At 43.8% G+C, this 16,623-nt stretch overlaps 1 long non-coding RNA gene across 1 annotated transcript; it reads left to right on the top strand.

The window, feature by feature from the left end:
* The first annotated feature begins 11,604 nt into the window (after positions 1-11,604).
* LOC125486624 lies at positions 11,605-16,076 on the top strand. The gene is made up of 3 exons (XR_007265260.1): positions 11,605-11,673; positions 13,551-13,908; positions 15,823-16,076. It is a non-coding gene; the product is annotated as an uncharacterized LOC125486624 (long non-coding RNA).
* Positions 16,077-16,623: the final 547 nt, after the last annotated feature.

The following is a 16,623-nucleotide window of genomic DNA, read 5'->3' as shown; positions in this document are numbered from 1 at the left end:
TTCCTGATCCTCTGATGCTGTTTGGCCTGCTGTGTTCATCCAGCTCTACACGTTGTTATCTCAGATTCTCCAGCATCGGCAGTTCCTACTATCTCTGAGATAGACATGTTCCTGATTAGTAAGGGAATCAAGGGTTATGGGCAGAAGGCAGGAGAACGGGGTTGAGAAACATATTAACCATGATCAAATGGCAGAGCAGCCATTGGGCTGATTGGCCTAATTCTTATGGTCATATAGTCTATTAATTCAAGATGGGCAATAAACTGGCACAAGACAGTGATGCCCACATACCATCTACTGATATGAGTAAATTTGGATATCATTGTCAAATCTAACGTTACTATTTTCAATGTGTCATATTATTCAAAATCACCCCTTGGTGATAGGAACAGGAATAGGCCATTTGGCCCAGCAAGCCTGTCCCACCATTCAGTCAGATCATGGCTGATCCTCTCCCTCAATGTCACTTTCCTTCGTGATTTCTATTTCCTTGATGTCATTAGTTTCTAGAAATCTCTCAATTTTTGGCTTGAGTCTGCTCAATGATTGAACTTTCACAGACCACAGGATAGAAAATTCCAAAGACCATCCCCGATTGATGAAGTTCATCCTCATCTCTGTCCTAAATGAATTACCCCCAACTTGAAATTATGCCCCCTTCATTCTAGACTCACCAGCCAGAAGATACATCTCATCTACATCCACCCTGACACGTCCTGTAAGAACTTTGTAAATTCTTCTCTTTGCTGTTTCTTAGCTCCACCTAAATTTATTCTAACTCTTGATCCTTCGGTAGAGTAGACTAGATGGGCTGAATACCCTACTTCTTTTGGTGTTATGGTCTTATGACTGAATAGTTTCCCTTACAAATTATAGTTTATAATTACACCCACCAGACTAAATCTTCCCCAAATCTTGGGAATTGCTGTAAACCTATTTGTACACTCATTTCACCTGTCATAGCACATTTCACTAATCTCACAATGACAACAGGATACTTTTACATTACAAACAATTCATCATTGAAGGCCTCAGAATGTATATCCATCCTTCAACTCCTAATGCACACATTTGTGTGAATTTAGCTTTTGTGCCAGTCGTCAAAGTTTATCATTCAGAGTTCAGGGGGAGGTCAGGAACAGAGTGTTCAACCTGTTACCAGCTTCACCTGACCAGGCTTAAACAGTCCATTTCCATTAGAACATTGTATTCACAAGCTCAAACAAAGAGCTATTTGTGAAACCAGTTTTCTGACAAAAATCACTGGATGTTGTAATTTCAGTAGTGTGCTTTCCATTGCGTTTTTTAGTCTTTCTGGGATGTGGACACCAATGGCTGCGCCAACATTCATTGTTCATCCCTAATTGCCCTTGAGAAGGTGAAGGGAAGCCACTTTCTTGAACTGCTGCCTTTGTTGGGATTTGGATAGACCCACAATGCCAGTCAGGAGGGAATTCTAGGATTTTGACCCAGTGACACTGAAGGAACAGCAATATATTTCCAAGTCAGGATAGTGAGCGGCTTGGAGGGGAACATGCAGGAGTGACGTTCCCATGTATCTGCTGCCGTCGTCCTTCGAGATGGAAATGGGTCATGGATTTGGAAGATGCTGTTTAAGGAGCTTGGTGAATTTCTGCAGTGCATCTTGTAGATTGTACACATTGCCATTGCTGAGCAGTGCTGGTGAAGGGAGTGGATGTTGCAGGTGTTATATATGCTCATTAAATAAGTTTAAAAAGGACATTACTTCAACAACATGGTCTGGGGATTTACAAGCACCCCCTGACAATTTACAGAAATTTATCTCAAAAATTAACATCTCATCCAACAGCCTCCTTTACTCAGCCTGGCCTATCTGAGACCCATATCCTCGTGGTTCACCTTAATGACCCATTGAAGGCACTGAACATTTTCTTAGTTTTATGAAATTGGGTGATTTCAAGTGAGCCCACCTAACACCTCCACTTTCTGAGAGTAACTAAGGGTTTCTGGGCTTGTCAGCACCACCTACATCCCATTAGCATTTGGAAAACGAAACTCATACCATCATGTAAGATCATCCAGTTACTCAGATAGTCAATCACCAGAGCAAATATCTGACAACAATAGAACATTGTCTAAATATACTTCCGAGCATAAAATAATTATTCCACTAAAACCATGGTGGATAAAGTCTAATGCCACAAACTTTCTTTTAAATTGTTTATGGGACATGAACGTCACTGGCTAAGCCAGTATTTGTTGCCCATCCTTCATGGTATTTGGAATTGGTGGTGGTGGTGAGATGCTGCAGTCTATGTGCCGGGACGGTCACAATGCTGTCAGGAAGTGCAGGCCGTTCTGTTCCCATGCCCTTGTCCATCTGGGTGGTAGAGACCATGGGTTTGGAAGTTGTCAGATGGGTCTTAGTGGTTTACTGTCGCACATCTTGTGGGGTTGTACAACCTGCGGTGACTGTGCCTCAGTGGTGAAGGGAGTGAATGTTGAAGGTGGTGGTCGGTGTTCCAATCAATCAGCTTGGGTCTTAGAGGCTGCTGGCACTTCAGACAATTCATTTTTTTCCAAAAGGTGAATTATCACCAAAATGAATATAATGTTGATAGGGTCCACTGGCCTATTGGTTCCTGGTGCTGGAGACACCTCTTGTTAGACATTGCTATCCATTTGCCTGTGGGGAAATGTGGCAGCAAGTTCCAAATAAGATACTTGCTCTGCCTTTGGAGACAATAACTTTTATCATCCTGCCTGAAAGTCTAAGGATATTATCCTTAACAAGCCTGTCTGCACAATTTTCATAAGAGCCCCCACAATGTGGAAGCAGGCCATTTGGCCCATTGAATCTTTGAAGAGCAGGCCACCCAGGCTCATCTCCCCTCCCCTACATTTCCCATGGCCAATCCTCTTAATCAGCACATCTTTGGACTGTGGGAGGAAACTGGCGCACCCAGAGGGGACTCACACAGACACAGGGAGAACATGCAAACTACACACAGACAGTCACCTGAGGCTGGAATTGAACCCAGGTCCCTGGTACTGTAAGGCAGCAGCACTAACCACTGAGCCACTGTGCTGCAGCTACCTTTTCAAATAAATAAGCACACCATAGCAAAGTCAGTTCAATCATGTGTGTTAATCTCTAGGTTTGAATTCTCTATATTTCATTCCATGACATGACAATCAGTGGTAATTTGTAAAAATTATCCTTGCAAGGCTTCATCATCATGTGATATTCACACTCAGGCATTGTATCATGATAAAGAACAGTTACAGGTATATTTGCAAAATGTATGCGGAAATGGCATTCTAAACATTGTGAAAACGAAGAAAAATTGGTGCAATGGGAAGTCATGCCTGTAAATATTCCAATATTCCTCCCTGAAGCCTCTCCAGGAGGCAACAACAGTCCTTTAAGGCTTAATGTCTGAGGCTAAATCTGATAAATCTAGAATAGCAGAGTGCTGGCAATGTGTTACAAGACAGTAACTCGATCAAGCAATTCTGAAGATGTCATAAACCAGAAGGGCAAAGTTCAAACAGTTTGTGGATGTCAACAACCTATTTCCTTGATGAAATGCAGTTGGCATTCAGTTCAGTTATTTTTACTATATTTTTGAGAGTCTGTATTGAAATACTAGCAGGCGAGTTGATCCCAGTGCAACGCAATTGAAAAGATAATAAAAATCACCTGATTTTTGTTTTTATTTGTCCTTGGGGTGTTGGTGCTGCTCGCTGAGGCAGCATTTATTGCCCATCCCTAATTGCCCTGGAGAAGGCAGTAGTGAGCTGCCTCTTTGAATCACTGCAGTCCATCTGCTTCAGGTACAGCTGCAAAAGAAGGTGCTCCAAGATTTAGACCCATCGACAGCGAAGGAAGTGTGTGGGGGGCCAGTTCTGGCCGACTGATTGGTACTTTCACCAATGACTCCAAGCTTCATGGCTCACTTCAGGGGTTGGGCATAGGGACCAAGCCTGAGGCTGCTGTGCAGCTCAGAGGGAGCATGCTCAATAAAGGCCCTTCCTACCTGAACTTGTGAACGTAAAAGGGACAATTTCAAAAGGATGCAAGGGTATTACCTTGGTGTCTCAGCCAATATTTATTCCCTAGTCCACATCATTAAAACGGATAAGATGGTCATTATTACAAAGCTGTTCGTGGCAGCTTGCTGTGCATAGGTCAACGGCCAGATTTCCTGCATTACAACAATAACTACACTTCAAAGGGCTTCATAGCTTGGGAAGGTGATGTTGTGATAATGTCACTGTGTTAGTAATCCAGAGGCCATTCTGGGGACATGGGTTTGAATCCTACCATGGCAGACGGTGACATTTGAATTCAGAAGAAGCTGGTTTAATAGTTACCATTGTCGATGTTTCTAATTTGGGTAGAAATGATGCACAAGGATGTGGGTAAAAGGCAGGAGATTGGCACCAGGTGATAGAACCAGTGCAGGCATGGTGGGCTGAATGGTCTCATTCTATGCTGTAACAATTCTGTGATTCTGAGACTGAGAATTGTTCTCAAGGGTAAGTAAACTGAGAAAACAAATATTGGCTTCAGCAATGCTGAAAACAAAAAAATAGCTGGAATTCACAGCGGGTCAGGAACCATCCATAGATACAGAGCAAGCTAATGTTTTGAGTCTAAATGACTCTTCATCAGAGCTTGGTCAGCTTTGATGAAGAGCCGTCTCGACTTGAAACATTAGCTTGCTCTGTATCTATGGATGTTTCCTGACCCGCTGTGAATTCCAGCTATTTTTTTGTTTTCAGTACAGATTCCAGTATCTTCAGTAATTTGCTCTTACATGGGCTTTACCAATGATGTCCACATTCCCTGAATAAATATTATTTTTAATAGAAAGACAGACTAAGTAAGAGTTGCCTTTGAATCTCACTGGCTAATACCTACAAACTCCCTACTGAACTCTTTTCTCATACCCTCACGTTTGTATGCCTCCAATTCATTTTGGGTATTTCTGTCTTTAAACAAATACAGTCATTTCTTGATTGACACTTGTGGGTTAGTTTAACATGTCAGGTCAGTCATAGTGTCCCGCGGAGGAATCATTTTCAAACTTTCAAGAACAGTTCTCAATAAATTCACTGCAATGCCCCTCAATTTGCACAGGGACCTTGAGTGGGTGAAGATGTCATTCTGTCTGGGGAATATTTGGATCATTCAGTAAGATTGAGATCTGCCTGGTTGCACCTGAGTGGAGCGTCAGGAACACAGTTGCAAAATACACAAAGAGCAAGGGATTAAGGACAGTTCCTAAACGCATGGAGCGTGGAGATCTCTTGGGAAAAAAAAAGGAAGTTTAGAAAAGTAACAATAAAAAAGACAAGTGGAAACCATTAATGTCATACAGTTACAATAAAAATTATATTACTGCTCACTAACTCTATCCCTTTATATCTCTCCAATTCAGTTACAATTGTGTGAGTGAAATGAGATTTATGCCATGTCTTCTATCCATCTGTTAACCCATCACCGCATTTTGCTAAATATAATTAAGATTTAACTTCCGACTTTGTAAGGCTGACAGGGAGTCCTTTCCCTTCACGATCAATATCAGATGTTGAGGAACACAACTGCAAAAGGTACAAACCGTACCTGTAGTGCAAATTCAGGAAGCCACCCAGTTTGATTCATCCTTTCATTAGAAGCTGACTCATACACACCAATGCACCTCTGTTAAACACTGGTGAATGCACTTGCATTAAATAACTCACTCACGACAGCTGTTCAATTGCACTGAGTAAAGACTTCACCTGTTAGAACCAGGGGCATGCTAGGAGTCACCCTTGAGTTCATATTACACACCTGTATAAGGTGTGAGTGTGAGTGATAGAGTTATACATCATGGAAGCAGGCCCTTCCGCCCAGCTTGTCTGTGCTGACCAGGTTTCCCAAACTGAACTAGTCCCATTTGCCACTTTCAAGGAACTATGAACCTGCACCCCTAGGTCTCTCTGTTTCACAACAAATGTGCCTGTGTGAGAATGTGTGTGAGTATGTTCCCAGTGTAGGCTGCTAAACCTTTCTTATCCATGTACCTGTCCAAATTTCTTTTAAATACTGGAATTGTACTCACCGCTACCATTTCCTCTGGCAGCTTGTTCCATATACGCACCACCCTCTGTGTGAAAATGTTGCCCCTCAGGCTCCTTTTAGATCTTTCCTCTCTCACCTTAAACCCATGCTCTCTAGTTTTGGACTCCCCTACACTGGGAAAAAGACCTTGGCTGTTCACCTTATTTATGCCCCTCATGATTTTACAAAATGTCATCCCTCAGGCTCTGATGCTCCAGGGAAAAAGTCCCAGCCCATTGAGCCTCTGCATAAACTCAAACCCTCTAGCCTTAGTTATATCCGTGTATATCCTTTTCTGCACCATTTCTAGTTTAATAACATCCTTCTTATAACAGGGCGACCAGAATTTTACATGGTATTCCAAATGTGGCCTTACCAACGTCTTGTAGAACCATAACATGACGTCCCAATTCCTATACTCAGTGCTCTAACCAATGATGGCAAACATGCTAAGTGTCTTCTTCACCACCCTGTCTACCTGTGTTGCCACTTTCAAGGAAAAATGAACCTGCACCCCTAGGTCTGTCTGTTCAACAGTGAGTGTGTGTCTGCGTAAGAGTGTGTTCCCAGTGCAGGCTCCCGTTCACCCCGTGCAGACGCGGTTTACTGATCTCAGTCTCCAAGGACTGAGGTTTCGGGCGTGTCAGTTTTCCTCTGTTCACACACAGGTGGTGCCTTGACAGTATGGTGTCAATGCTTCACCAAATGTGTGAGACACTGCTCCCTTCAGGGAGGCTGTCTGTCCCTCAAAAGTAATGGAACCTCTCCCACCACAACACCTCACATTCCCTCCCACCTTCCCCGCGCCCCCCCCCCCCCCCCACCAAAACCCCCACACCCCCCACCCCACCCCACCCTGGTCCAAGAGACATAGGATCCATGTGATTGGGATCCAACAGAAATGGCAATGAGAGGGCAGACTTGAGACCGAAAACAATAAACAGAGTGAGAGGATTATTACATTCATCCACTAGATGGAATTATTGTATTGCCATGCACCTGCATTTATATAGCACCTTTAACATCAGTCCAAAGCATGTTACAGAAGCAGAAACGTAGAAGCTAGAAGCAGGAGTAGGCCATTCAGCCCTTCGAGCCTGCTGGGCCATTCAATATGATCAGGGCTGAGCCTCTATCTAAAAAAAATGGAGAAAAGATGGATGTGAAGACAAGTCAGGAGATGCTGGGGAAAGATGAACTGAAGCTTGATTCCTTAGGTAGTTTGAAGCAGAACCTTAAAGGAGAAGAGAAAGGTAGAAAAATGCAGTGAATGCTAAAGTGTAGGAGATGGGGCATGAGCACCGATGTTGGAGCAATGGGATTTTGTTTATCATGTGGTTTGACTCCACATTATGAGTTTGGCTTCAAGACAGACCAGCCAAGGAGAAGACAAGGTCAAGGACCAATTTCAGATTAACTATTTATTATAAATTAATACTAAATGCTGCTGTACAAAGTAATCATTGATACACTAGGGATTTGACATAGATTCCATTAGATAAGGACTAATATGTTTTCTTTGTGCTTTCATATCCCTGGGCTTTCAGTAAGTCTCTAAGCCTTCTAGTGCTGTTTCAGTGTGCTCGAAGTCTGCTCACTCTGTGGTATTTATACTCAGTGATGTGCAGCTTTGTGTAACATCATCGCAAGGTCGCTCCAGAGTCCCAATGTCCTTACGCAATAGAATGGCGTTTGGAGGGACATGGAAGAGAAGCAAGCAAAAGCATGAGAGAAAGGGGGAGAGAGATAGAAAGACTGGGAAAATCCTTGGAGGAGATGTAGGTAGGGAGAAAAGGAAAGTAGCAGAAGAATGATGACAAAGAAGACCATGACCACCTCATACTTATTGTTGGAGAGGCTAATCAGAATACCTACAGTGCAGAGAGGCCATTCAGCCCACTGAATCTGCACAAACCCTTCAAATAGCATCCTACCCTATCCCTGTAATCCTGCATTTCCCATGGCTAACTCATCTAGCCTGCACATCCCTGGAATTTATGGGGCAATTTAAGCATAGCCAATCCACCTAACCTACACATCTTTGAACTATGGGAGGAAACCAGAGCACCCAAAGGAAACCCACACAAGGGTGGAATTGAACCCAAATCCCTGGTGCTACTAAGCAGCAGTGCTAACCACTGAGCCACTGTGTCACTTACTGGGAATTAGGAGGATGTTGATAGTGGAGAAAGGAACCCTCAGTTTATCTTCTCTTTTTAAGATGATCCTGGAGCAATGGATGGTTTTGGAAGAGGAAAATGAGGCTCCAAGTCCCGGTAATGATCTGTCTGGATCGAGTCATGGGGTGTGATCCACAGTGTGTGCTGAAGCCTATGTCCTTTAGTCTGGAGGGAGAAAGTTTTGGGTGGTGGTGGGGTTCACACCAGGAGGAAATAAATGGCTGGGAGATAGTAAAGTCTCTACGGGAACCATGGTAACAAGTGCGGACATGAGAGAATGGTTACACAAACCAACATGCAGAATTATTGTGGTGAAGTGTGTTGATTGTGGAGTTGAACATAGTGCCATCAGTTATTGTCAAGGTGCACAGAAAATCCAAAAGACCAGCAGAAGAATGACAGACAGTGGGAATGAAACCCGAGTGACCAAGGGTATAGAAACTCAGGAGGGAAGGTCAGGTGATGAGTAAATCATGGCACATTGTCATCAAGAACTGACAACCTAAACAAACATGGGGCCTTTCATTTCAAAGCCTGACACTTTAATGTCCAATTGATTCGAATTATGGTTAAGCTTCAGCAAAAACTAGTGTCTTTCTGTGATACTGATTAACTCGGCACAAACCACAGGCAAAAAGGATGCTTTAGGATGTGAAAATTAAAATGATGGTCTGAGAATTTACAGAAGAGGCAATAGACAGCATTAAACAGGAAACAAAGACAATGGCGAGCATTTTTATGAATTACAACAGAGCTCAGGTCTCTAACAAACTGTAATTAAACATTTCAACTAGCTGTTAATTTTCCTGACAAAAAAAACGCATCTTCAGCATGTGCAAATACAATTTTTATGCAGGTTCCAAATAATACAGAAGGCTGATTGATGGTGACCTTGGTAATGCTGACACTATTGAAATCAGATCGATCGGGTAAACTGGGTAAAGAATTTCTGTAGCTAATGGTTGGAGGTGAAGTGAATATGATTAAAAATTGGATCAAATGAGTCTGAAGTCAGAAATCTGAGGAGCCAGGAGAATGTGAACATTAACCTGGATAGACAGAATTGGGAATGGCTGATGTCATTAAGGAGTGATTTTCTCCCATGGGGTTAAATTGTCGGTAGAAGTTAGAAGAGGGACAGTTTTCCCCAGGCTGTACAAATTTTCTGATCTCAGCTTGCAAAAACACTGTGACTGGGCCCTTTGCTCCTGAGAAGGGGCAAATCAGCCACAGCGTCCATTCCTGCAGGAATTGGACAGTTTCTCTATCTGGCGGGAAGTCTTATGGCATCATGGGTGGGTTCCCTGTTCCCAAAGCTCTGGGTTTGACTCCCGCTCCAGGACTCGGTGGTGAAGGGAAATGTGTCCACGGCTTGGTCAGGCAGGTTGAGTGTTAACATGTAAGTCCTTTCACTAGACAGTGGAAGATACATAGTGTCCTGGTTGCAGAATTCCGGTGCTGTTACAGTACAGAAGGAGGCCATTTGCAGAGGCAATGACCTGGTGGCATTTTCAGTAGACTGTTCATTCAGAAACTCAGTTCAGGTTCTGAGGACCCAGGCTCGAATCCTGCCAGGGCAGATGGTGGAATTTGAATTCAATTTTAAAAAATCTGGAATTGAGAATCTGCTGATGGCCATGAATCAATTAGAAAAACCCCATCTGGTTCACTAATGCCCTTCAGGGAAGGAAATCTGTCACCCTCACTGGGTCTGGTTCTGGGTCTAAGTCTGAGTCTAAGTCTAACCCTAACCCTATCGCAGTCCCACAGCAATGTGATTGACTCTCAACTGCCCTCTGAAACGGCCAAACAATCCACTCAGTTTCAACATCAGCTAGGAACAGGCAATAAATGCTGGCCAGTCAGCGATGCCCATATCACATGAGTGAATAAAACAAAACTGGCCCATTGTGTCTGCATCAATTCTACTCCCTTGTGCCAATCTCCTGCCTTTTCTCCGTATGCCCTTTTATACGGAAAGCTAGCCACACTTGATGCAAAGTGACAGCCCATCGACATTTCCAAAAGAAACTAACAAGATCTTTACTTGTCTCACTTGATGCAGGAAACCATATCCAGGGGGCTCACCCACATGGCCATTGGGCAAGGATAATAAATCCTGCCACAATCAATGTGAGCTTACTCAAATGGACGGTTAAGCTGAGGTGACCCAAAAAAAGAGTGACGGACCTTACATTATTGTAGCACGTTCCAGTTTGTGCAATGTCGATGGGCATTGGGTAATTTTCTGCAAGATTTAGGGTGACGTTTAGAATTTATGGCTCTGGCAGAAAGACAAACCCCAGTGAAACCACTCCCTGCGCTGGCATCATTTCAAACACAAAAGTTGAAAAGTAGCAAGTGTGCAGCTTGTTACAGCTTTTCAATTAGCTTTTTCTTGGATTTCCATTTTGCGGCAATTAGTTTTAATGATGGGCTCGTCTCGTTGAACTAATATTCTGACAGAACTTCTGTAAAAGTATCTGGAAAAGACATTTGCAACCAAATAACACCATTGCACCAAGAGTAAAAGGAAAATGCACTTGCAAAGTACTTTTTGCAAGGTCGAAGGTGCCATATAAATACAGACAGCTGTTGTTGAGTGGAGCCTTACAGGTTCCTATCACTAGTCTTTCAACCCAGCTGTTAAAAAGGTTCCTAGAACTTCAAGGGGCTAACAGACTTGCCTCTTTTCCCTGGAGAATTCCCTGCACTGTATTCCTCTCTCCAGCTGAAATTTTCTTTTAGTCTGTCCTGGGATGTGGGTGCCATTGGTAATTAACACAAGCATTTATTCCTCAATGCTAACTGCCCTTGAACTGGGCAATTTACCCAGGCATTTCTGAGTCAACCACATTGCCCTGGGTCCAGAGTCACAATGTCGACCAGACTGGGTAAGGACAGCAGTGAACCAGATAGGGTTTTGTGATAATTACTGACATCATTGTGCTCACTCTTACTGAGACTAGCTTTCAAACTCTAGATTTTTGATCGACTGAATTTAAACTCCACCAGCTGCCATGGTGAGATTTGAACTCATGCCCTCAGAACATTAGCCTGGCCTCGCCTGCATAACAAATCCAATGACATTACCATTTTGTCACCAAATCATTCCCAAAAAACAGACTTTTCTGTGTGAGGGATAAAAGGAGTGAGCAATATCCCTCAATTCCATTGCACAGATTCGTGGTCAGTGACACCTTACAGCACTGTGGCAGTTTTTACCGTCACCCAGCCAACCATCCTGGGGAGTGTTCAAACTCTGGATCAGTTCCAGCTGTTTATGGTCCAGTGACCACATCCTTATATAACATCAATTACAGTGGGAATCCAGCACCGGTACTGTCAACAAGTTGGCTGAGGGACTGAAAAACTCAGCGCTGAATTTCTGATGTTCAGGTTGTTACAACTTGCTCTGTCCTTATGAACATGAAAATGGCTTTACGCTAAAGAAATTCAGAAGCTATAACTTCTGATTATGGCATGAGGTGACTTCATATTTAGTATGTTTTGTAGACTTGAGTTTGAAGGATTGTGCAGGGCTGGGCTGGTCTTTTTGAAAGAGGTCTATGAAAGGACAGTGGGACTTTCCCTTTACGAACAATGTGTTTCTTAAAGCTCACAGTCTTGTGATAGCTGCTTGTTAATTGCAGAGTCCCGCCTGGGTTTACAACCTGAGACAACAAGGTGCAGGGCTGGATGAACACAGCAGGCCAAGCAGCATCATAGGAGCAGAGAGGCTGACGTTTCGGGCCTAGACCCTTCATCAGAAAAGGGGGAGGGGTAGGGGGTTCTGAAATAAATAGGGAGAGAGTGGGAGGCGGATAGAAGATGGATAGAGGAGAGGATAGGTGGAGAGGAAACAAACAGGTCGAAGAGGCGGGGATGGGGCCAGTAAAGGTGAGTGTAGGTGGGGAGTTAGGAAGGGGATAGGTCAGTCCAAGGAGGACAGACAGGTCAAGGGGGCGGGATGAGGTTGGTCGGTAGGAGATGGAGGTGCGGCTTGAGGTGGGAGGAGGGGATAGGTGGGAGGAAGAACAGGTTAGGGAGGCAGGGACGAGCTGGGCTGGTTTTGGGATGCGGTGGGGGGAGGGGAGATTTTGAAACTTGTGAAATCCACATTGATACCATTGGGCTGCAGGGTTCCCAAGCAGAATATGAATTGCTGTTCCTGCAACCTTCGGGTGGCATCGTTGTGGCACTGCAGGAGGCCCAGGATGGACATGTCGTCTGAGGAATGGGAGGGGGAGTTGAAATGGTTCGCGACTGGGAGGTGCAGTTGTTTATTGTGAACCAAACGTAGGTGTTCTGCAAAGCGGTCCCCGAGCCTCTGCTTGGTTTCCCCGATGTAGAGGAAGCCACACCGGGTACAGCGGATACAGTATACCACATTGGCAGATGTGCAGGTGAACATCTGCTTGATGTGGAAAGTCTTCTTGGGGCCTGGGATGGGGGTGAGGGAGGAGGTATGGGGGCAGGTGTAGCACTTCCTGTGGTTGCAGGGAAAAGTGCCGGGTGTGGTGGAGCTGGAGGGGAGTGTGGAGCGGACAAGGGAGTCACTGAGAGAGTTGTCCCTCCAGAAAGCAGATAAGGGTGGGGAGGGAAAGATGTCTTTGGTGGTGGGGTCGGATTGCAGATGGCGGAAGTGTTGGAGGATGATGTGTTGGATCCGGAGGTTGGTGGGGTGGTACGTGAGGACGAGGGGGATTCTTTTTTGGTTCTTATTGCGTGGACGGGGTGTGAGGGATGAGGTGCGGGAGATGCGGGAGACACGGTTGAGGGCGTTCTCGACCACCGAGGGGGGGGAAGTTACGGTCCTTGAAAAACGAGGACAACTGAGATGTACGGGAGTGGAATGCCTCATCCTGGGAGCAGATGCGGCGGAGGCGAAGGAATTGGGAATAGGGGATAACATTTTTGCAGGAAGGTGGGTGGGAGGAGGAGTATTCTAGGTAGCTGTGGGAGTCGGTGGGCTTGAAATGAATATTGGTTTCTAGGTGGTTGCCCGATATGGAGACAGAGAGGTCCAGGAAGGGGAGAGAGGTGTTAGAGATGGTCCAGGTAAACTTAAGGTTGGGGTGGAAGGTGTTAGTGAAGTGGATGAACTGTTCGAGTTCCTCGTGGGAGCACGAGGCGGCGCTGATACAGTCATCAATGTAACGGAGGAAGAGGTGGGGTTTAGGACCGGTGTAGGTACGGAAGAGGGATTGTTCCACGGTTTACAACCTGTCAGCTTCCAGTTTTTGATTTGGAGCCTTGTTTGTTTTTTTTTTCAGTTGATGGTCAGACTGGGGCAGAAAAGAGCTTCCCAACTCAACTCTCCCATTCCTGAAAAACATCTTGTGTGGTACCTGGAACGCTGGTCCAGTCCAAATCTTAGCTGTCCTCTTGAAAAGTTTTCAGGAGAAACCTCGTTACTGTGTTTCCTGAGCAAATCATGTTGTCAAAGATCCCAGAGATATCTACTTGATTACAGGGACATCCATGTGTCAAAACATCTGACCAACAACTATCTGAACATTCCATACCTTATCCTTCTTTTTACCTTCAAGAACTAAGACTTATTGGCAAAAAATGATTTATTTTCCCAAAGTGAATTTCTGCAGAGAGAAATCCATTTTGTTCCTTTACCTGGTGAGTCTATATTGTGGGTTATTTATAGAATATTTTCAGATTAAAAACTAAATGTGTTAATCAGTTCTGCATCTTCACTAAATAAGTTTTCTCTATAATAAGTTAACGATTTTGTGTTTGTTAAAGAAAGCCCGCGATGGATCATTTGTTTTTAATGTCTAATATAGAGAAAGCAAATGATTAGCCATATTGGGAGTGAGTAATTAATGATGCTGTGACCCATGGAGTAGTGAGATGAAGATAAAGACCATGCACACCTTCCATCTCAGCCATAACAGTTACTGAAGGTAGGGTGCAGAAAACAAAAGGGAAATATAAGGGGAGAAAGTTAGATTTTATGCGAGGTATTACAGCAAGTGAACCCAGTAAAAAAGAACAGGAGAAAACCAAGAATTAAATGATGAACTTCCATGCAAAGTATTTTGGAAACACGATTTATTGGCTGTTAATGTTTTGCATCCCTCAAGAATCCTTTCGCCTCATTCAGACTCTCAGTCATTCAGCTCATGATCTTTTCAAGCTGTCAATACTTTACTGACCTTGAGACTTCAGGATATCAAATCGCTGGAATATTCCCATGGTGCTATGTCCCACCTAGTGGTAACACAGAGAATGGAACAACAGGAAACAATTGCCAACAGAGTCACTCCTTTTGATCTTCCTCAGGGACTCCAAGCAAGTTTCAAGGCCAAAGTGCAGCTGGGTCCCAAGGAAGGAGTCAAGACTGGGTGAGAAGAGAGAAAGTGGCTATCCCAGCAGAAGAAGGGAGAGGGAAATTGAAATTTGCAGGAGGAAGTGGTAGTAGACTTTGCCTCACTATTCCTCTCCCAAAGTTTCACCCAACAGAAGAAACTCAGGCCCTGATGTATCTCCAGAAACCCCCAGCCAAAACATTCACTGGGGTGGGGGAGGTGCTGGCAGAGAGTAGGGGAAAGACAAATTGGCCTGATTTCTCTATAGGTGGAAAGTTGTAAAGGTGTGGACGCTATGAATTGTTTGAAAATGCTGAACCCCGAAGTGAGGATGAGACCAAGCCAAGCTGTGATGGTGTCATGGTCGAACAGCTTGTCAGTGTTCACCATCCAGGCTCGAATGTGAAGATTGAACATTTAACTGAGAAACTGGAAAACTGCCAGCAACAGGCAAACCATACCACAGGGGACAGAAAAGAAATTAAAAGGCTCTTTCAAGTGAATTGAAGAAAAATCTAAGAAACTATCAGCACAATCCCATTGGAGAATTTGCTATTTAAAGACACAAAAAGGGCCGGCCTTCATGCCAATACTCCTGCATTTTCAGACCTTTTCCATCACAACAGGTCCCAAAGCCCACAAACAAATCCCGAGTTTTCTTTCCTGTTGGAGTGAACAATGCCTAATATAGGAAGAATTTACAGAAGTGAGGCTTAATAACAATGTACAATATGGGTTATCACTCAGCAGTTGGGCTGCACACAATATTCTATTATTAATTTAAAAGCTGGCAATGATTCCAGTGACTGTTCACTCCCACAGGATAACGAGAGTAGCTCACTTATGACATTGAGTTACTGATCTTCAGAAATCCTTTGATGTGAAGATTTTGTTTTGAAAATGCTTCAAAAAGTTCCTTTACTTAATGGTGATTCATAAACCCACTGCCATCTGTTACTTTGTCGATCAGAATCTCAATTCACCAACAAAACTGTTGGGGTCAGACACAGAGGGCAACACATTCACATCTTAATGTATAAAAATCTCCTCTGTCATCATTTCTTTAAAATAATAATCCTTTATTTTCCTTCAAAGGATAACACACATTATAGAAACTATCGATACATATCAAACATGGTAATAGAACAGGAATGGTCAAATACAATGGGTTATGGTGATCAATTATTTCTGGAATACCTTGTCATCTTTTTCTCCTTTTTAGTTAACCAGGTTCCCAGGCTGATGTAACAAGGTGTAGAGCTGGATGAACACAGCAGGCCAAGCAACATCAGAGGAGCAGGAAGGTTGACGTTTCGGGCCTAGACCCTTCTTCAGACACCTCCCAGCCTCCCAGGCTGATGTGCTGTTTTTTGCGTTTACAATAAAAGGCGGAATATGATTTACCCATCGCTGCTCTGACTCTCCTCTAACCCAACTCTCACCTTCACCCTTCCAACATCCTGCTCCCAAGCTAACCAGGAGATAAATTAAATTGTGTTTTGGACTTTGAGTTTAGACCTCACGGTCATGGATCCAGGACTCTGATGGTGAGATTAGTGAATTACCAGGCAACACATTGTGGGAACTTTAAACAAGCTGTTTGCTTGAGTCCCACAAGTGATCAATTATATTAATACAGATCTGACTAGACCTTACATTTAGCACTGGTTAAACCCACCTCATTGATCACAGAGTGCCCCCCGAGTAGATTATTGTCTTAGTCACAATTAACTAGACTCACATAGACTCATCAGATAAAAAGGGATTATTCCACACGGCTTTCAGCAACCTCAACAAGAAATTATGCAGTCCTGCAAAATTATTACAGACTCCTGGCTCTGGTCAACTGAAGGTTAATATCTAGGGTCTGCCTCAACATAAATGTCTTTTTCCAGCAATACTCAAGTTCTGTACCAATAAAAAACTATTTGAACATCCCCTGTTCTGAAGAAATGTTAACTCTGTTTCTCTCTCCATAGATGCTGCCAGACCTGCTGAGTTTCTCCAGCAATTTCTGTTTTTA

The sequence above is a fragment of the Rhincodon typus genome, chromosome 31 (assembly GCF_021869965.1).
Source record: "Rhincodon typus isolate 14 chromosome 31, sRhiTyp1.1, whole genome shotgun sequence".
In the NCBI taxonomy this organism is placed as follows: Eukaryota; Metazoa; Chordata; class Chondrichthyes; order Orectolobiformes; family Rhincodontidae; genus Rhincodon; species Rhincodon typus.
Note: the sequence above shows the minus strand (reverse complement) of the source record. Positions and strands in the feature narration are given on the sequence as shown.